This window comes from Muscardinus avellanarius, assembly GCF_963383645.1.
Source record: "Muscardinus avellanarius genome assembly, chromosome: 4".
In the NCBI taxonomy this organism is placed as follows: Eukaryota; Metazoa; Chordata; class Mammalia; order Rodentia; family Gliridae; genus Muscardinus; species Muscardinus avellanarius.
Genome location: NC_137789.1, coordinates 45,836,146 through 45,840,843, shown reverse-complemented (window position 1 = coordinate 45,840,843; position 4,698 = coordinate 45,836,146).

Below are 4,698 nucleotides of genomic sequence, written 5' to 3'. Positions count from 1 at the left end.
TTGCTAAATTGTTGAGGCTAGCCTTGAGTCAGCAATCCTTCTGCCTCAGCCTCCCAAGGATTGAGATTGCAAGTGTACACCACCATGTCTGGCTGGTATGAATGTTTTTTAAAGAGTAAATCCAAAATAGGATCAGGTGACTTACTTGCTAATAAAACAGAAAACATTAAAAATCATCCTAAGTTAGTTTTGTACCATATTACTTTTTATTTTCATTAGATATATAACACTGTGTTTAGATTTTCATATGCTGTTGATCCCTTTGTTCACATCATCACAATTTAAATTTTATAACCACATGCATCATTTTCCATATTCTACTTTTGCAGCACCTGTCCCTAATATTATAATTACCTAGAAATCTCTTCATCATTTCTAAGTGAAACAACCTCTAGAGAGGTTCTTTTAAACTGCTATATACTTTGCATCTTCTTAGAATACACAGGTCCCTAAAATACTTGAGCAGACAAGTCCCTCTGTTAGAATCACATGCTTGCTTCTCTGGCACTGCTATCCTAACTCACTGCCTTTCAGAGAGGCAAGTTGGCAGCTACTTGGAGGAGCGCCCACAGTGATCACTAACGCCTGCAAGCATGAAGCAGGGATCTTTTTTCTTATCTATAAATATTGGCCAATATAAGCTGAGGGGAAATAATGTAAAATGATGAATACAGTGAGCAGTGTGGCTTCATGGGAAATGCTCCAGATTTAGAAAGAGAAGCCCTGGCCTCAAGTTAGTTTTGCTCCAATCAGGAACTTGGGACCATGAATGAACTTATTTGGTATGGTAGAGGTTCATTCCACATCTCTGCAATGGAAGTAAAACTCTTTGCTTACCATGTAGGCTGTTGTAAGGATTAGTATGTCAGTGTGTGACTCCAAAGGGGGCTGAGGATGCAGCTCAGTGGTAGAGTGCTTTCCTGGCATGCACAAGGCTCAGCATTTGATCCCCAGCACAGCAAACAATACATATAAATAAACAGTGAGTAACCTGTTAACAAATACAGCCTTAAAACTTCTGCCCCCAAACACATTTTCTATCTTGCTAATACATTAATTCCATATCATATCTCAGGTTACTGATCTCAGTAACTAACCGATACAAATTCCAAGCCTTCCTTCTCCCTCAGCCCCCAACCCAGCCTCATGGAGAAGAATGTCTGGCAGAGGTCACGGCTGTAAGGTGGAGGGTGGCAAGGCGGGATCTGTCATCACCCCATGTTTGGCGAGGGAGGGTTTCTTTTGTGTACTCAGTCACTCATTCAAACGCTTCTACCTCTTCCCACTTCCCAGCTCCTCAGAAGGATCTTAGCTTTAGTGGAGGACACAGAGATGTTAACCAGTCATCATGGCCACGGGCAAAGTGCTGCAGGCGCGAGGCTGTGATGCAAGGAAAGCTCGTTGCTGAGCATTGGGGTCATCGGGGCTTCAGCAGCAGGAAAGTGGCTTTAAAGATAAACCAAATGACAAGTGCATCCAAAGCAAGGAACAGTGTGTGCTCAGAGACCAGGAAACACATGGAAGTTTAGGGGACTATAGGTAACCTGAATACAGAGTACACATATTATTTGTATCTTATTATTTTCTACATATTGCAATGTTTTGACATCTTAAAAAAAAAATACCTGGGTGGAGAGAGACTGCCCCTCTTGGAGCTTGCCAATTCCTAGGAATTAGCAAGGGCTCAGGTAGAAGTATGCTTCTTATATACAGATTATCAGTCTTGAGCTATACCCGGGAGACAGTATTCCTCTGCTTTAATCATCCCAGAGCCAGGAAACAAACAACTAGTGACCACCCCTATAGTTAGAGCCTGCTGAAATTAGAAAAACTAGCCAGTCCTAAAATGTTTCCCATCCCTCCTTGCCCTTTCCCGAGAAACTCCAATAAAGCTAGGCTCCCCTGGCTCCTGCCCCTTGTGCATCCTGACCGCTGCTTTCCTGTGTGGCTCTGCACCATGCACCGTTCCTCCTGATTCTAGAGCCTGGAAGTATAGTCAACACCGTTTTCCTGTGTCTTCCCTTCTGTTCATGCTTGACTGATCATCACAGAAAAGAACACAGAACAGTCAGTCCATTTGGCGATTTTAGAGGGAAATGAGATTGGAAAGGAAAACAAAGAGTTTTTACCTCGAGCCATATTATTGCATGTTTGGAGAGTTTAAGCAAGCACAGGTTGCTGGCCTGCCTTCAGATGACAGCAGTTGGCCCTCTGTAGCTGTGGCTTCCACATCAGAAGATTCAACCAACTGTAGATAAAAAATAGTTGGGGAAAAATTGCATCTGTATGAAACACATTAAGATTTTTTTTCATGATTCCCTAATCAATATAGTATATAACAACTATGGCACTTACATTGCACTAGGTATTATAAGCAATCTAGAGATGATTTAAAGTATGCAGAAAGATGTTCATAGGTTATATGCAAGTAATATACCTTTTTTTTTTTTTACGGTGGTACTGGGGGTAGAACCCAGGGGTTTCTACCTCTGGGCTGTACTCCCATACCTATTTTATATTTTATTTGGAAACAGGGTCTTATTAAGTTGCTGAGAGCCTCACTAAGTAGCTGAGGCTGGCTTCGAACCTGTGCAATCCTCCCGTCTCAGCCTCCCAAGCACGGGGATCACAAGCGTGTGCCACCACGCCTGGCATAATATACCATTTAAATAATGGTCTTGAGGAGCATCCACAGATTGTGACCTCCTTGGGGGTCCTGAAGAACCCATCCCACATGTATACCAAGTGAGTGGGTGGGCAAAGGACCACAGGGGAGTCTTCTCTAGTCCACCGCCCTGGAGTAATTGATGATTCTTGGGCTTCAGACTGGAGCTCCCATTCCCTGTTGTCTGGCTGCGTGCTGTGGTTTTTAGGGAAATCCACTGCCCACAAGTGACGCACCAGAAGTAGAAAGTGAGTGCGCAGACTCGGGAGCCAGTCTGTTCTGTGTTCAAATCTTGGTCGTACGACTTACTTACTGGGTTGTTTGGGCAAGTCATAATTAAATTTCCTCTTCTGCAAAAGATTAAATAAGACCTACCTCAGGGGTATGGAAAGATTGAGTTAATGTGTGTGTACCATGCTAGAAGAAAAGTTATACATAGTATATGCTCTATAAGTTAGCTATGTAGGAGTAATGAGTCCTACCAATTATTTAACTCTTAAAAAGACCCAGATTAGTCCCGCTGGCACCTACATTAAGACACTGTCATGAGCTGGATGTAGTGGTACACATATGTAATCCCAGGTACTCAGGAAGCAGAGGCAGGAGAATTGGAGGATCAAGAATTTGAGGCTAGTCTGGGCAATATATTGCAAAATTCTCTCTCACAACAAAACACATTGCCAGCATTCTACAAGTAGAGGTAGAAAAATGGCCTGCCACAAAGCAATCTACAGGCTTTAAAAATGTACCTTGCTTCTATTATAGTTATTAGTATTACTACTTCTATTATTATAATTATTATAAAAATATGAGGCTAGAGTCCAAGGATAAATAAATGACCAGTAGAGTGGAGTTGAGAGCCAGATGCACAGGTCTATATTGACTTATGGTGGGTGGCTGCAATGCAGTGAGGAAAAGGCGTTCTCTGAGTGCTTAATTTAATATCCAATAGGAAAATCCATCTTTACCCTTAACATTATACTGCACAAAAATAACTTACAGGTACATGGTAGATCTAAATGCAAAGGGTCATATGACAAACCTTCTAGAAGCTAAGCAGGGGAATCTGTTTAAGACTTTGGTGTCGATTTTTTTTTAATAATGCCTTTGTTACCTCCCAAAAAAAAAAGGATGAAGGAAAAGATTGGCAAATTGGGCATTAGAATTTACTTTAAAGGCCAGGCGTGGTGGTGCACACTTGTAATCCCTGCGCTTGGGAGGCTGAGACAGGAGGATCGCACAGGTTCGAAGCCAGCCTCAGCTACTTAGTGAGGCTTTCAGCAACTTAGTGAGACCCTGTCTCCAAATAAAGTATAAAATAGGTCTGGGAATATAGCCTGGAGGTAGAAAGCCTCTGGGTTCCACCCCCAGTACCACCAAAAAAAAAAAAAAAAAAAAAAAATTACAATTTACTTTAAATGTAAACTTACTTAAGAGTAAATTTTTAAATTTACATTAAAATTGCAAGCTCTATACACCAGAATCCCATTCTTTAAGGGAAAAAGTATTTGCAAACATCTGACAAAGCATTCTTTTCAAGAGTAAAGAAGTCATCAAATCAATACAGAAAAGACAGACAACCAATAGAAAAATGAGCAAAACAATTGTGAGCCATCTCTCAAAAGATGTTTTTCAGGTGACCAGTAAGCACATGTGAAAGTGCTTAATCATCATGAAGTTGCAAAATTAAAACATAACACTAGAGCCGGGCACCGTGCACGTTTGTAAGCCCCGAGCTTGGGAGGTGGAGACAGGAGGATCGCACAGGTTCAAAGCCAGCCTCAGCTGGTTTAAGAGACCCTGTTTCCAAATAAAATATAAAATAGGTCTGGGAGTGTAGCCCAGAGGTAGAAGGCCCCTGGGTTCCATCCCCAGTACCACACACACACACACACACACACACACAAATAAACAACACTAGAATACCACCAAAGTGACTAAATTTATTTTTAAAAACTTAAAATACCATGCATTGTCAGGGATTTGTGAAACAAGTGAACGATTCTGTTATGTTTACTATGTAAAATGAGGGG